Source organism: Ictidomys tridecemlineatus, chromosome 15 (assembly GCF_052094955.1).
Source record: "Ictidomys tridecemlineatus isolate mIctTri1 chromosome 15, mIctTri1.hap1, whole genome shotgun sequence".
NCBI classification, from domain to species: Eukaryota; Metazoa; Chordata; class Mammalia; order Rodentia; family Sciuridae; genus Ictidomys; species Ictidomys tridecemlineatus.
The window spans coordinates 40364144-40383057 of record NC_135491.1 but is presented as its reverse complement, the minus strand read 5'-3'; positions in this window follow the sequence as shown (position 1 = coordinate 40383057).

Sequence of the window (18914 nt, the reverse complement as noted above, 5' to 3'; positions counted from 1 at the left end):
AAAACATGCTTAGCAAGGTCAGGCACATAAACAGTATCCCATAAAAGCTAGAATTTTGCAAAGTTGTGAGTATGTGTGTGTGTGTGTGTGTGTGTATGTGTGTATATATATATGAATTTTCATGCTTCATATTGTTAATATATACATTTAAATTATCCACTAATAATTTAAAAATTCCTAATATGCTGACTTAAAAACAGATTTACATTGCACATTTTAAAACAGTTTTATATACATTTATCTTTTACTTGTGTTCATATTCTGAATATGTAGAAGTTATTTAGTGGCATTGTAGGATGTTTACTCTTAAGGTATTCTACCAAGGGATGGTATTAGAGGATGTCTTCTCTTTAATCAAGGGATGGGCATAAAGGCACACAGCAAGTAAAATGAAAGAATTTTAATGAGTGCCATTGGGGTACCCATGAGTCACGATCCCACCTTCTGTTCAAGAGAAAAAGAATAATAGATAAATGAAAAAATGAGTTGACCACCAGTTCAGTAGAATTTTTTGGAAATACTTGAACTAATTTATGAATTAAATATTAAAAGAGAAATAAATCTTATTGATATTTCATTTATAAAAGCAAGTGTTTTGTATCTACTTCAATCTAAGGAAGAAATTAATACAATAAATAGAAATGTTTTACTAATAAGAGAATAAAATAATTTAATTGTATATAATTTGCCTCATCCTAGGACAGGTTCTGGGTGAGAACATCTCAATGGTGTAGATGTTAAATATTTACATTTCACATTAGGGAACAAGTTAGGAGGCTAAACCTCACCATTGCTTCAAAGATCTACTCAATCACCCACTGGCTGATTATGCAATTTATTCCAACTTCATATTTAGAATTTGAGACCAGCAATGATAAGTAAGTCCTGGTTCTCTAAAATACAACACACAATAATTGACATAATAATTAATGTGAATGAGACAATGCATGTCCCTTACATGCATCACCTTATTATAGCCCTTCCATAACTCAAACAAATAGTTATGGTTATTAACCCATTTTATGAATGAAAAAGCTAGAACATATGTTTATAATATGTTGCCTGATTAAAAATAGATAGGAACGGTCATTGCTATGATTTGGACCAGCAATTCTTAATCTAGTGGCCAAATCTGTAATATACTAAATTTTGTATTGCTATTTTTTTTTAATTTGTCATAGGGCATAGAGGTTAAATCTATACAGACTTTAGTGTAATTTTTTCTACCACTGTTTCCTCTTTTCTCAGCCCCAACCCAACTGACATCATAGAAAAGATAATTCTTTGCTGTGGGGTGTGGTAACTCTGCATTCTAGAATGTTTAGTGGTCTCTATTGCCTCATTCTCTAGATGCTATTAGCAGCCCCCCCACCCACTTAAGTTGTGACCACCAAAAATGCTATCAGATGCTACCAAATGATTCTTAGGAAAAAAAATTACATCTATTTGAACATTACTGTTCTACATGACTAAGACAGTGTATTTCTTGCCCATAATCAAGATTTTGATAAAAGCAATTACATTCTCAATAGAGCTATTTATTAGTATGTTACATGATTGTTATTTATCATTGCTAATATATGTGAAACATCATCAAGGTCAGAGACTGCATTATTTTTACTTACCTCTGCAGTGCCTGTGCTGTTCTAGCATCTCCAAGTGAAGAACACACTTAACTCTCAGTGAGGAAGTAGAACAATGTCAGGAGAGGTGTTATATTGTGACTCTCCTGCTCAGCCAACTTCCCTGAATGCAGCCTTAAGCTCTTGGAGCTGCCATAATAGATTCAAAGACTGGGTGGCTCAAACAACAGAGGCTTATTTCACCACAATTCTGGAGGCAGGAAGTTCACTATAGAGATGAGGGAGAGTTGGTTTCTCTGAGATCTCTGTCCTTGGCTTGCAGATGTTCACCTTCTTGCTGTGACCTCACTAGATGCTTCCTCTCAAGGTGGGGGCACCTCTGGTGTGTCTTTTGTGTGTACAAATTTTCTCTGTTTACAAGAATCCCAGTCACTCTGAGTCAAGTCCAACCCATACAACTTAAGTTCACTTTAATCATTTTTTTTCCAAAGGTCCTATCTCCAAATACCATTACATCATGAAGTAGTAGGGGTTAAATCTTCAGTATGAAAGTATCAAAGAAATAGGAAACAATTCAGATCATAATGGGTTAGGTTCAACTAAGATTTTAATTCTTCAACAATGACCTGAATGTGTTATACTAGGTCAGCATTTCCCCAAATTTAAGTATTTGAACCTGGTCACAACAATCTGGACTATTTCCACATACTTTCTTTACTATTATTTGTTGTTAGTTTAAATGGACTATATGTTTAAAGAGAAACTTTTTATCCTTATAGTAAATGGAAGGCAGTTACCCTTACTTACCCTACATATGAGACACTAAAGTTACATAAAAGAATGAAATACATTCCTTTATCTTGCTCCAGGAAAGGCTGTGAGCCTGAGGTCCACTCTATCTTGGTTATAATGGCAGGTGTTGAAGGTGTGCTAAAGACACATTAGCAACACACTTTCTCATTCTCTTTGATGTATCCAGAGGGAATGAAAGAAAGTTGAGATGAGAATAACTTACTTGGTATAAGATTCAAGGTTAATTATTGCCTTTCCAGCAAACTGTCTGAAACCATCTTGTATTCCAATAAAAATGATTCTGATTTACATCCCAGTTTCACATTCCCCACTCACGCAAGCCCTGTACTAGTTGATTTCAAATTCCATTTCAAAGATCCTACCAATCTTTTAGGATGTGTATGTGTCAAATATTAAAAGAAGTAGAAAGGAAAGTTAATAGTAAAAGTTGTGGGGTTAACTGTAAGTCAAATGGATTGAGTAGAGCCATTGAATAATGTCTTTATAATTGACACTAGAGTGCTGTACAGTTCAGCCCTAATGCGATTGTCTTAAAAAGTTCAAAGACAAGAGACTACTTTTCCCTTTTTGGTACACATATCAAACAGTTTTGTAATAATTCATGTAATGATGGACTGAGATTGTTCTATGATTGATAAACTCAAGGGATGTAATGTATCATTTTTGAAGTAGGTGTTACGGTGATTGGTTTAATAATGATATGAGGTGTCAAAGATTAAAAATATCAAGGGAAATGTCTATATAATATGCAAATAACTGTTAAGTGCAAGTGTTTTTAACTAGATAAAGACAGAAAGCACATGCACCAAAAAAGATGTGAACATCATTCTGTCTGGAACCTTCTGTCTCATACCGACACTTGGAATACTTTCAAGTTCATTGTTAGAGTTAGTTTATGAATCTCACAGAGCACCTTTCTCTTTTAGAATTCAGGGATATGTATATCTTATCATAAAGTCGAAAAGCACATGAAAAAGTAGTGAACAGAATGGTGGAACATTTTTTTTTTTCTAGCAAGATCTATTCTTGCTATAATGAAGAGGTGTACTGAGGATCACCATTTTCTTCTCCAATCATAGTCAATGTATCTGAAGAATAAACAGGCAATTGGCATCTTTGAATCTTTAGGTAATCTTTGGTAGTAATCCACATTATGACCCTGAAATGGGCATAGAGATATTGGAGTAGGTTGGTAAAGTTTCAGTGAAGTTCAAATTTGAGGGTGTATCTAATCACCTAGAAAATGTGTTGAGGCACAGACTGCTGATCTCTTCCTTTCTTATAACTTTCAAGGTGATAATGTGGCTATTGGTTTTGTCACAGCGATTTGAAAGTGACTCCTGATAACCCTATGACTTTCTGTAGTTCATGTGATAATAATATTTAAAGTGGCAACTGAGAAAGTCAACAGGGAGTAAAAACAGTTTTGAGATTCCCATGGAATGGAATGTAAGTGATAATATGAGCTAGCATTTGGGGGGAAATGAAATTCTTTATCCTGACTGTGGTGATGATTACATGATTCTTTGCATGTGTTAAAACTCACAAAAGTGTTCTTCGGCGGGTGGAGGGGATTTCAATTTTATTAGATAACCAGAAAAGAAAAGAAGGTTAATGTCACGTAATAGGCATTCAAATACTTATTTATTCTTAAATATTTTTTAGTTGTAGATGGAAACAATACCTTTACTTATTTATTTTTTATGTGGTGCTGAGGATCAAATCCAGTGCCTCACACATGCTGGGAAAGTGTTCTACCATTGAGCTACAACACCAGCTCTATCCCTAGCCCTAGTTATTTATTTTTTTAAAAATTTGGCAGGGCTGGGGATTCAAACACAGGGTCTTGTGCATGCTAGGCAAGAGCTTTTCCACTGTACTACACTGCCAGCTCCTCAAACATTATTATTTCTTTGAAAAAAAAAATCTCATGTCAACTCAGTAATTTGAATTTTAATGGGATAAAAATGTTGCGACTTTTAGCTCATGATTTTAGGAATCCACATAACATATCCATTTGTTCCTTCTCCCAGGAAGAAAGATTATTTTAGATGCTTCTATTTTAAGTTCTGTTAATTGATCAACTGTTATGGCTTGGCTATGAAATGTTGACCGTAAATTCCCATTTTGAAAGCTTGGTCCCCAAAGCAGTAATGCTCAGGAGTGGGGTTTGAGGAATTGACTTGATGATGAGGGCTCTGACCTCATCCAGGGATTAGTCCACTGACAGCTGAATGGACCACTGAGAGGTGGTGGGAATAGTAGGAAGGCCAAGAATAGGTGGAGGAAGTCGGTGACTTTTGGGAGTGCACTAGTGGACGGTATCTTTTCCTTGGCTACTCTCTTATCTCTCTGCTTCTTAGCTCCCATGAGCTAAGCCCTTCCTTCATGTTTCCACCTTGGAGCCGGTGAACATGGACTAAAACCATGAACCCAAATAAACTTTTCCTCCTTTAAGTGAGATCAGGTTGTCAGTCACAGCGACAATACACTGACACACACATCAATGAAGACCACCAGAATTCCCAAGATTCTACTTTTATAAAATTATTTTATTATAATCATTGTATAAAAGACTATTCTTTTTGAAACTTAGGAAAGTCCAAAAATATTTTTTTTTCCCAGACTACAAAATGGAATGTGCCCTCCTATCTCTGTTTCTGAAAGGATTTAGTAGAACTAGAATCAGTACGTTAAATACTAACTTAGACAGAATGGGCAATATGCAAAAAATCATTAATTATGTATTACATTGATTCAGAATAAGACACCAAAATGAAAAGTACCTCAGCATACGAAAATTGGTTTATACATAAGCCTATATGTCTAGATGACTGTGCAGATTTGGACAATTTGCAATACCTTATGATCTCTCCTTTTTTATCCTACGGGTCTTAGAGAAATATGTTGTTTCTAAAGTACATAAAGTAATGAAATTCTATATTATATTCAATAGGGGAAAATGAAAGTAGAATAATTATATTGGAATCCTGGTAAAATGAATGATGGCTTACATATACTTTAATTTACATTATTCTAACACTCTAAATTGCTATGAGGAAAGTAAAAGATTTGATTACAAAGATAGAGGAATAGCCAAATTTCAATGTTTGTAGATGGCATCATAATCTTCTTAGGAGATGTAACTGAACCGACAGGAAAACAATTATAATAATAAAATAGAATTCAGAAAGTTTGGGGAATATAATATGCATAAATATAAAGCAATTGTTTCCCTACACATGTACAAGAACAGTTTGGAAATCATAAAAATGAGTTTTCTGCAAAAGTAGAGCATATATTAAAAATAACGTGAAATATGTATAGCATATATAAAGGACATATAAAATTTGCTTAGGGACCTTAAAAAGATTTTAATAAATTGAGAGACATAGTAGATTCCAGGGATAATTAATAGCAATAAAAAGTTGATTCTTCACAAATTGATTTATGGATTTAATATAATTCCAATTAAAATCACAGTAGTGTTAATGAGATTCAGAAGCAACTTGAATAAATACTCGACGTTTCATGCAGAATTAGAGATAAAATAAAAATGTCCAATATTGTTTTGAAATGGTGCGATAGCGCAGAAGTGAAGTCACTGTGCCAAATATCAAAATGTACCATATTCATAGCTAATAGCATCCATCAGTCTCCATATGGCTGGCCCTCTTTCAAGAGCTCTACATAAGCTAGCACACTTATTTTTTGCACAAACCCCAAAACACTGGGTCAGTGTGTAAATGGTATAACTAAGGAAAATAGGAGAGTAAGTAATGTCCCCCAGTGTGCACAACTATGTTAATGGTTTACTGAGGATAAAATTCAAGGTCATGTGATACCAGACTCTGCTCTACTTACCACTCTCATATACTGAAGCTTGACATAGAATGAGGTCAGGAAGCAGACCCATAAATAGCTGAGCTGATACATGATAGGAGTTTGATGAGAGAGAGGAGAATATATTAAAGTCATGTATCCGTCAGCAAGCAGCTTTGCTGAAAGTGTAACTCAGGTGTCTAAATCATCATGGAGTGAGAGCCATTCACCATAATTCTTCACATTCTATCCTACAGTGGTAGTGCTTTGCCACATAAAACATTAATGGTTTCACCATAAAAGTTGGCAAAATTATTCCATGTTCTCTTGTTATCTTCAAATGGATCATCTAGGATTTTAAACCTTGTCAAAAAAGGCCAAAATTGTAGCCTTCTGCCTTCTGCCTTCTTTGCACTGGTTATTAACTGGATATTTCTTATGTCCTGTGTGTATGTGCATACACGTCTATTTGCTACGAAAGGGCAGATTTTTATTTTAAATGATGATAAAATTAAAAGTAAAATTTATACATCATTGGTAGGAAAATGAGTATGCAAAATGAATATTACATATTTATGAAAATAGTAGCTTTTATTTAATGAGGCTTTGCTATATCAGGTGCTTTGCTAAGAGTTTCACATGTGTCATGTGTACTTCTCACAAATCCCCATAATAAAGCAGCATCACAAGCCCTATATTACATATTATAGAACTGTAAGCAGATAGGTGATACACCCCATTTATCCTAGTTTGACATAGAATTGCAAACAAAGTTTCAGACAGGAAATTTGAATTTAGTCTTCTCTAATTATTAAAATCCAGGACCTTAAACATCACACAGTCTTTGGAAACAAAGACTTTAAAAATGCAAGAAACACAATAATGTTAATACCTACAGCTGTGTGATGGTGGGAAAGGTTGATTTTGGAAATTATCTAGTGATGTAATAGAAGTGTAATGAATGGTGGATTAGGCTGTCCAGTGTTGTCATATGTGTACCGGTGAAGTTCTTGATGGAAAGCTGCTTTTGGCATTATTGATTAATAGTACAGAATTCCCTCCATATTTTGACTCTTAAATATCAGTTCTTATATTTAAGAGTTCAACACCTCAGGTGAGTTGAAGAAGCAAAACAAGAGTCAAGAAACCAGTTGTTATGAGCGCATGAGTTAGGAAGTGCTCTCTCACCAGGAAAAGGGCTTTTGCAGAAATTGAGACAGTATGTAAATAAAAACCAACCACACATACAATTTGTGTCTGTGCCTTGAAAAGAAAATCATGGATCGAGGATGACACTACACACAGAATAGCCCTCTGTCCCCCCAAAGATACAAAATTATCCAAAACACAAATGCATTTTACCAATGGTAACTTCTGTTGCAGGAAAAATTTAAAAAGAGGCAGCACAGAAAAAAAAAAGGGGGGGTCTTTCAGCTTTAATGAAGTATGTTGATGTGTCCTCGGTTTCTCTACATAAAAGAAGGAGTATTTAGAGTCTCCCAACAGCAATCTTTTTCTTCATTCATTGAACAAATGTTTATTGAATGCCTGGTATGTGTGAAGAATTCTGATAGGTGCTTGGTTCCATCAGTGAAATGCAAAGCTGGACCTCATTGTCCTCTTGTAGCTTAAATTCTACTAGAGATGTGGACCTAAGATAGAACAACTATATACCTAATAAATAATTGAACAAATACTGTGCTTCCTTGGAAGTAATTAATGCTGTAGGGAAAAAAGGAAGAGGGATAGAGCAATAAAAAAAAGAGATCTTCAGGTGAGGGATAAGACAAAGCAAGGTAGAGAAAGCAATTGAGGTGGGAAGAGAGATTACAGAGGAAAAGACAATTAACTAGACAAATGACTTGGTAATCGTTGCACTGTGTTTCCTCCTGATTTATAAGAACAAGAAATGCTACTCCTTTATTCTTAGTTTTATTTTTCTGTTTTTGGTTTTTGAGGATGATTCTGCTCCCAGTCTTCATACTATAATAAACAATTGTGCAAGGCAGAAGTTCTGTTTGCTTCTGTGGTGACTGTATTGCCTTTGTTTATATTGGGGTTTTATTGTGGAAATTAAGAAATTATTTGTTTTACCTTTAGATAAACTCCAAGAAGGAGATAAAGGGAAAAAGTCCAGATACAAAGTCAATAATAAAAACTCAAATGAATTAGGAAATAACAATCCTTCATAGCCAGGAGAATATGATAGTTTCAGAATGCACAAGCATCTTAGAGTGTTAGGGGTATTTAGATGGATCGAAGAGCACTTTTCTTGACATTTTTAAGGGAAGCGTGATGTCAATTAGGGTCTCTATTATACTTGAGAGAAGAGAATCGGAAAGAATAATTAATATACAGAGAGGGAAAGTGGCACTCATCTCTTTTGTATCTACTTAGGGCGAGTCAAATCTAAAACTTGGGTTGCTCTCATTCAAGACTGATGTGTTTTCTACTTTCACTGGAACTCCTATTGGATTCCTTCTGATCATTGTTCATGCATGATGCTGACTTGGTCTCTGTGTTCAAGGCACATGTAGTCATATAGCACAATATAAAATTCATTGGCAAAATAATTCTGAGCAGGAAGGAGAAAATAATGCACTAAACACCAGAACCAAATAGGATAAATGGGCATCTTGACCAAAATATGCTTACCATTTTGCATCTGAGTGTAATCTTTAGTGAGTAATTTATATTAAATCTAATAAAAAGTATGTCAGGAAGTTTATGACCAAATGTGCCACAAATCATGAATGAGTGCAGTTGCAAGTTGAATGAATTATGTCTGCCGTCAGTGTTACACAGGAGAAGGCAATAAGACACTTTTAGACCCGTGAAAGTTTCAAACTATGACTCTAAAAAGTTCTTGCTAAAGCGCATGCATTCTCCCAGAGGCTGCATATGTTTGCCTGACAAAACCCATGGCTGGGCAATGAGTCCCTAGGTGTAAGATTAAATTCCCACTCAGTCAGTTCTTCAACTCATGCAGTCGAGCTGACAGCACCGCAGAATGCTTTACCATAAACAAATTCCCTTCTACAGTCTGTTTTCTCCTTGAGTTGCTGAAGAGAATTGTAATAGCAAGCTAAGACTCTTAAGCAGGAAAAAAAAAAAAAGAAAAGAAAAAGAAAAATCTTCTATTAAACAGAACTTTCTGTCAACAGGAAGTTTCCTTTCCTGATGTTCTGGTGCCTGTGCCTGAACTACAAATGTGCCTTCGTTTACACTAATTGTTGAAAATGTTGTATAAATGCCCTTTTATTCCACAATCATTATAATGGAAGGGAAATTCTCTTGTTTAATCTTGCTTAATAGGTCTGCATAGTATTGAAGCACAGGAGCTCTGGATTGAGGCTGAACTGAGTTTAAATCTCAGATCAAGCTATGTGAAATTGGGTACTTTAATGAAAACTGCTGAAGTGAAGGTTAATTATCTATAAGATAATAGGAATGTTTGTATCTAATGCAAGGGACACTTGTTAATTTTGATGAAGATCTTTCATGTAATACCCTCAACACAGATATGCCACATTAAAACTCCCTAAAAATACTAACCACTATTGTAAATACGTCACCTTTAAGAATCAGTTGTTACCCATTAAAAGTAATTAATGACAACAGTACTGTCACAGTGAATATAAAGTGAACTGATATGTGTGATATCATCAATGCCAATGTTTAGGTAGATAAAAAAAAGTAGCCTGAGAGAAATGGTTGTTCCTTCATATAAAAAAAATACTTATTTTAATATGAATTACTTAATTGTAGTCATTGGTGAGGGTTTACTATGTGCTGGATATTACATATTTTATTTAGAATATGATAAATATTTTGTTAACCTGCTATTTAAAGAAGACCATTAACATATAGATATTTATAATCCTCTTTCCAAAGTTACATTATCATTTAAAGAAAGAATTATGTGAACTCTAGTCTCCTGGATGAACATAATATTTGTCTTTGAACTGATTGTGGCTATGATATCATTTATCAATTTAGGAGTACAATGTGAACTATCTAAGAAATAAAATTTGGAGATGTTGTAATAAGTAATATTGAAAAATTAGTAAGACTGAGAAAACTGGAATGATTGAGTAACAAAACAAGCCAAAATGAACTTAATGAAAAAAATACATAGATATTGATGAAAGTGATTACTTAATGTTATAAAGTTACCAATTAAACTTCCTCAAATAAAAGAATAAATATTGGGAAGTCTCATGAAATCTTAGCAACATTTCTCTGTAAAATTTATGTAGGGAAATTTATGTAAGGAGAAGTCTCATGAGAGATCAAGGAAATTGTCAAAATTTTTATTTAAAACATTTTCCAAAGATATTTAAAGTATTACTTTTGCTAATAAGACAAATAAATGGGACAAACCCAGAAAGGATATTTCCATGTGTAGGAACTTCATTTATGATAGATATAGGACATCAGAATTTATGTGGTAAATCCTGGATAGTTTATGTTGAGAAAACCCTCATAATATAGAAAATAAGAACATAAGTACATCTTATCACACAAAATTAAACCTTAAAGAGTTTACATATTTAAATGTGAAATTTAATAATAAAGTTGGTAGAGGATATAAAAGAATCCCATTGTTCATTGAATAGAATTTCTTATACCAATTCCTGGAAAATACAAACTATATAAAGAAAAAAAATGATGGAGTATACTTCATTGAAATTAAGGATTTATATTCAAAAAGTGAGAATAGACAAATATAACAGACAAGTGACAAGTTGGGAAAAGTTATTTGAAAAATTTAAAACTGCAGATGATTAATAACATAAAGTTTACAAGGTTTTGCTGCAAATCAAGAAAGTGACAGGAAATCAAGAAAAATAGGTACATTATAAGAATAGGCAAGTCACATAAGGGAATATAAATGTATGACAAGCATATGAAAAATAAGTACAATCAAGGAAATAAAAAAGTTGCAGAACAAATGTAGATTACACATTGCATTGCCACTTCGGTAGAATAGAAAGCCAGATAATATCTTCTTCTTCTTTTTTTGTTTTAATCTTTTTTTTTTTTGGACTAGGGATTGAATCCAGGTGCACTGAGCCACATCCCCACGTCTCCAGCCCTTTTTATTTTTTATTTTGAATCAGGGTTTTACTAAGTGACCTAGGGACTTGCTAAGTTGCTGAGGCTGGCTTTGAACTTGCAGTTTTCCTACCTCAGCCTCTTGAACCACTAGGATTACAAGTATGTGCCACCATAACTGGCTTCTAGATAATTCTTGAGAAGGAAGTGAAAGCTTTTGCAGTGGTGCATGCCTATAACCACAGCTATTCAGAAAGTTTGGTAAAGAGGGCTTTGAGTTCAAGGTCAGCCTGGGCAAATTAGCAAGACCCCATGCCAGAGTGGGGCGGTGATTTATAAACCCTCTGGTTCTACTTGAATTGCATTCCAGTGTGGATATTTTGAAGAGCAATGGCCATAAGTACATATATTCCTTTGACAAAAAAAAAAATTATACCCCTATACCCCTTGATGTATCACCACTCCAATATTTTGTCACAGCTGATCATAAACATTCAAGTATTAGAATAGTCCAAAAGAATTTTTTTCTAGAAGTATGTGAAGTAGAATTTTAGCAAAGATATTTCTCTGTAAAATGAAATTGTTCTTTAATTTGTCTATGTATATTTGATATATTTATGATCCTTTATTTTAAAAATAAAACACATTCTCATCTTAGACATGTTAGTGATAGAAAGCATTCGGAAATAAACATAATTTATAAAATTAGGAGAAAACATATATGAATTATGGAGTGTATATTTGAAGCATCATGTTGAACTTGCATATATTGAATTTAAGTACAGTACTAATAATGTATGTTATATCTGCCCTGCAAAGCTAAGTTACTTTGTTGCTTTGTTGTAGTGTAATTGCAGGTTTTAAAAATTAAATTAATAAATTATTTGCCCATTTTATTTGCATACAGTCACATATGTAGAATAAAAATCAGGTGTTTAATGAAAAAAATATAAGAAATACTGTATGAACTTTGGAAAACCATTACAACCTTGTATATATGTGTGCCTATATATACAAATATATATATAAATATAAATATTGTATATTTGTGTGCCTATATACACAAATATATATAATGTATGTTCAAAGAAACTATTTTTCTAAGTTAAATACATTCTAAATAAATTAAAGAATGTAGAGAATGTATATACATGTGGGCTTGTACATTTATATATGACCCATCCTAATGGAAAAAGAAGGTCTAGAATTAAGGACAACCTAGTAGCAATAAGCACACCTATGTCTAGATACTGGTTTCTAAATATTATTTTTCAATAAAGAAAATCAAGACTCTCAGATTGTATCTTAGAACAGAAAAGGGAGATTTGTGGGAAAACTGTCAAAATCTGTAACTACTTAGCAATATTGCTCTAATTTTTTAATATAGTTTTGATAGTTTTCATAATAGGAGTAAATGGATGAAGTTTGAATAGGATCATTGTTGTATTTTTGCAAACTTATCTGTAAGTGTAAAAATGTTCCAAAATAAAAAGTCTAAAGGTTTAAGAGTAGTTTCCTATGTTAGAGAACAGTGATTTGATTTGAAGAAAGAAGACAAATGAAAATATGTGTATTCATAATGTTCTGATCAACTATAGATTAAAGAATAAGATTAATTAAGGTTTGTGAAGCTTGATAACATAAAATAAAGTAAAATAAAACAAATTACCCTAGCTTAATCCAGGCATTATATATTTAAATGCATATCGAATCTAAGCAAGTATGAAAATTTTATGTGCTCTATTAGTTGTGGCCAAAAACTAGATTGTTGGCTATTTCTGATAGGGCTAGTAAGACAGCTAACAATTTTTGAGCCCTTACTCTGAACTAGGCACAATTTTAAGTACTTTACATGTAGTACCAAGTTTACTCTTTGAGTTAGAATCTACAGTGAAATCTGTTTTTTTTTTTCCTTTCCAAAAAGGAAGACAAGATAAATTGGAGCTAAATAGCTCTCCCAAGGTTATAATTTATAATGACAAATTTGAACATAGTTAACAATCCCAAAAGTTCATGCTCTTAGACATTACCATCTGCAAATACCCTTAGACCTCATTAGCCCTAATATTTCCTTAAAAAATAAATTTATGTGCTTATGTTTTAGCTTATTTTTTTATAAAGCTTACATACCCACATTTTATGCTAAACATATAAATTTAAAGACTTTAGAAAATAAGGCATATTTAATTTCAAAATAATTCTAACAAAAAAAAAATTAAACAGTTCCGACAGTAGGCTATTTTTCAGAAGACTCACAAACTACTGGGAAACTAAGTCACCGAAATCAGACTCAGGGTAGAGCTGAATGACTTTGAAATCCTTAAAACGATTCATAAAAACCCAGCAATATTTCCAGTCTTGCCACAGGTATACACAGAGTGAAATAAACTAGAAATTCTATAAATAAAGTACAGTCCTCACTTATACTAGTTGAACAAACAACTAATGTGAATTTGACCAGTGTACACCATGTATTCTAGGTCTCTCAACTTCTGTTACATTGCTCTATGAAGCAGAGGCAGAGGAGGAGCACCCGGAATCCCACTGCCCACTCTTCAGGAGACAGATTCATGAGTCTCCAGAGAGAATTAAACCTGCTCAATCATTGCCTTCACCATGTCTTCTACTTGTTTATTTATTCATTCAATCAATGCTGATCATCTAAGATGCAAAACATTGTGCATATATTGAAACTAAAACAAAAATTAAGTTTTTCCCACTTGAAAATACAAATACATTGGGACAGAAGAAAGTAGCATAAACACATTTTGTCACACATCCAGCAGGTAACAGTCATTTTCTTATTTACTGTTAACCTGATAGAAAAGGCCTTGACTTTAAGATAATACTGAATTCCAAGCTATACCTACTTATTAATAAGTGCCATATGGTACCTCTTAACATTTCAGAGAATGCAATTATTTTTATCATGGAAGTGTGATCACAATTTGACTTATGCTTTTTGAATTGGTTCAATTTGGATCAGCATATTAATAATGTACCATGTCAGAGTTGTAATTATGCATCATGAGCATAATTCTGTCAATTGATGGAAGACTATGATTCACATGTAGGAAGAATTAAAAACATTCTAAATAAAAGACATTATATTTAGTCATTGGCATACAAGAGCCATCAATGGATGTGGTTGCTAAGTTTTACTTATGGACTTTGAAATGAAAGTAATTTAACTCTGATCTGACTTTAGTGGGCACATACTATATTAACTGTTCATGCTTCATCAGTTGAATGCATATTGCAAATATACCTATTTGGGAAAGCTGGTTATTTTTTAATATATGTTTTAGTTGTAGTTGGACACAATATCTTTATTTTGTTTTTATGTGGTGCTGAGGATCAAACCCAGGGCCTTGCACATGTTAGGGGAGTGCTCTACCACTAAGACACATCCCTAGCCCCCCCTTTTTTTTTTAATTAAGATAACTCCTTCAAAGGGCTGGGGATGTGGCATGCACGGGGCTCTGGGTTCGATCCTCAGCACCACATAAAAATAAAATAAAGATGTTGTGTCCACAGAAAACTAAAAAATAAATATTAAAAAATTCTCTCTCTCTCTCTCTCTCTCTCTCTCTCTCTCTCTCTCTCTCTCTCTCTCTTAAAAAAAGATAACTCCTTCAAAGCATTACCATAATACCTGGATCATCATTTGACTAATCAAAATTTAGCTAACAACTTGATTTTGATATCAGTAATTCACATGCTGGTCCTAGTTGAGCCTATTCGAAAAGTATAAGTCAGATTGTGATATTCACATTTTCATGATAAAAATAAATGCCTTCTCTGAAATATAAGTTAACTTGCATTATTTAAATTATTAAACCTATGACCTATGCTAGATGGAAGGAATCTATCCCATGAATGCTAATACTTATGTCAACCACATGGTGCTGTGCTTTATTTCACTGGCCCAGAGACCTGAGTTGTTATGTTTTTTTTGCCAGCTAAGAATCTGCATATTCTTCCTAATATTGCTTGGACTTTTCATTCCTACCTGCCAGGCAACATTTTCGTGTCACATTGATATTGGAGCATGAAGAAGTCACATCTCAAGTGATAAATTTGCACCAGAGAGGAGTCCAATCTGTCCTGCGTCGCTGCACGCATCCCATCATCTTATATTGGAACCAAGCATTGACTTTTAGAAGGTGCTCCCTACGTTGATGCATTTGTGGATTTACCTTTAGAAAGGCTCCTCACAGGCAGGGATCCATGACCAGATAATGGGATCATTCATGCCGCCTGATTTATGCAGCAACTCTCAAACTGTATCATCAGGAAGCTCTTTCATTCCTTCCGCCAAGAACCAGTCAGGTAGAAATGACTCACGCCCTTTGAAGGAACAAGCCTTGAGCAACTATCATTTAAGACATGGAGAAAAGACTTTATTCACTCTTCCTCTTTATTCAGCCATCCTCATAAATACATCCAATTGAAAAAAAAATTAATATGATTCAGTTGCTTTCCATGAATTTCCTGTCCTAATCATAATTCTGTGTGCTTTACATACTGGGAAGGAATATGATGTTTTGAAAAATAACAGGATCCAGAGTTTTGAAAAATCTAGTCTTAAATCAAAGTTCCATGGCACTCACCCTTTTAGTTCTTAGCCACTTACTTATTCAATCATCCACTGGTTTCCTTATCTGAAAATGGGAAAATTAATATTTGTTTTATAAGGTCACTTGGAAGATTAAATGTAAATGTGTTTTAAAAACTTTCTTGTCACTTAGGATACATGATACAATAGTGGTTGATTTCGTTTGGTGAAAAATCCTCTGTATTTGTCAGTTAAGTTTCAAATCTGCTTGGTACTAAAGAAAAATGATATCCTCTGGGATTCCAAGAATAAATAACATCTACCCCCTACTTTCCATCTTCTCACCCCACACATAAACCTTATGGTAGAATGGGTTAAGGAGAGAAATGGATAGATACGTTCATCACTAATGACATGACAGGAATCAGCAATGGGGAAAATGGCTTTGGATTCTAACAGCATTGCTTTGAATCTAGTGGCTAAGATTCCAAGCAACCATCTTTGATTTTGTCCAAACCTCTCACTTTTCATTTCCATTATTTTAAAGATATCACATCTCATTTTCCTTTCATATTCACTCTGTTGTATCCCCACCACCATTTCACAGTGGTGACTCCATCTTATGTAAGTTGAACGATCTTATAGCCTGGACTTACCTGCTTCAGGTCTATTACGTCAGAATTCTCTTTTCAATATAAAAATCTGATTAAGTTGGTTATAAGCTTTTGACTCCATGAAAAATTTCTATCTATTATTCTAAAGTCAAAACGGGGGTTATAAATTCCTTAATGAAATGGCCTTTCCTTGCACTTCTAGACACATCTTTTATCACATAATTTCTCAGGCTCTCCTCTCTGGGTTTACCAAATATTTACCAGTCGTGTTTTTGCACCAAAATGCTTCTGAACAATTTTCTTGACATATCCATCCCTATACCCAAATCCCACCTTACACATTCATCTTGGTCCCTCCCTCACACTTGTTTGATACATAGATAGAGAGATTGATAACTCAGACAAAAAGTACTTTACAACTCTGTTTAGAATTGCAAAATTATTGTGAACATAGTACTGAAAGTCTGTACCTCATATTTATTTTCTCTTTTTAAAATTTTACCTTCACTGCACCTTGGTGACAGTAGTAAACTGATACTGGTTTTGTCAACTGTTTTGCTTTTGCAACCAGAAGACCTCACTAGTGCAATTAAGGAGAAAAAGTTTATTTGGAGGCTCATGGTTTCAAAGGTCTCAGCCCATAGATGATCTACTTCTCTACTCTGGATCTGAGAAGTAGCAGAATATCATGGCAGAAGGGTGCGGTAGAAGAAAGCAGGACGTGAAACCAGGAAGCAGAGAGAGCAAACTCCCCTCACCACCGACGAAATACAAACCTCAAGGACACTTCCCCAGGCACCCATCTCCTCCAGTGTCACTCTACCTGCTTAGTTAATCTCTAAGTAGATTAATACACTGAACAGGTGAAGGCCCTCATGACCAGTCATTCACCTCCCATCCTTCTTGCATTGTCTTCGCCCATTAGCTTTTGGGGGACAATTCATATCTAAACCATAGTAGATATTGATACGTTATTATATAGTAAAGTTCATATTTCATTTGGATTTTTATTATTTCCTAATATTCATTTCACATTTCAAAGTCAAGCCAAATTGCCACATGACATGTAACAGTCACATCTCCTTTGATCCTTTTTAGTTTTGAAAGTTTCTCTCATTTTGTGTCTGAAGATCTTGACATTTTTCAGAGATTTTCAAACAGGTATTTTTGTAGAATGTCTTTCAATTGATATGTTTGTCTCATGATTTTCCAATGATTAGACTGGGGAAAGAATTTTTTGGAGGAAAAACCAAAGAGATGAGCAAATGGCATTTACATCACCTTACGTAAGAGAAGTACACAATCAACACACACGACTTTTCACTGTTTATGTTGACCTTAGTTACTGGCTTGGGAAAAGATTTATCAAGTTATTTTACTATAAAGTTATTGTCTTTTGTTCTCCTTTTCTACACAGTTTTGTCTGAAAAAAAAATGTCACTATGTATACACTCCTTACTTGAAGAGTGGCAATTATGGTCTGATTCTTGTCTTCAAAATTCTTTAATTATTTGAAATTATTTTGAATTTAGCCCAGAGATTTTTTTCTATTACACCTTGTTATTTGTTCAGCCATTTTTATACAAATATGGCTTCAAGATCTTCATTTTATGTTTTGTGCTATAATGCAGTATTTTTTTTATTTTTCTGCTCAAATATTTTCATCTTCATTCACTGGAAGTTTCTCTCAGTGGGATCCTATATCCCTTTGACAGTAATATAATCCATAAATAAAGACATTTCACTCATTTCTTTTCCATCCACATAAATTCTCTTTCCTTTTCTTGTCCTATTACATAAGTTAAAATCTCCAATAAGTTTTTGAATAAGAGTGATATGCAGATTTATTTTCTTTTGTTTATAACCTTCAAGGATAGCATCTAGTTTTTCAACACAAATGCCATGTTATTTGTAGATGTTCTTTATCATGTTCTGAATTTTCCCTCTATTATAATTTAAATGAGACCTCTTTTTAAATCAGGCATGCTTGTTGAATTTTGTCACATGCCTTTTCTGGTCATATATGAATTTTTTTCTTTTTTAGTTTACACATTACATTGATTGATCTTTAAATATCAAGAAAATCAGGATCCCTAGGATAAACCTGGCTTGGCTATTGTGTAAAATTCTGTTTATTTTTAGTTTCAATTTATTAATGTATTCTGGAGAATTTTTGTGTCTAGTTCATGAGAGATTTTAATCAGAAGTTTGTCTGTCCGGTGATACCTTTGCAATTTTTCTTTGTGGCAATTTATTTTGATATTACTATATGCCTGGCCTTATGGAATGATTGAAATAAAAGATTTTGCTTTTAATTTCTGACATAGATCATAGAGAAATAGCATTATTTTATTGTTATGTGTTGTAGAATTTATCAGTAAAATTGCCTGGGAATGATTATTTCCTTTTTATATGGTTATTAATTATTTGCTACTTTAATACATATAGGTATTTGTAAATTTTCTA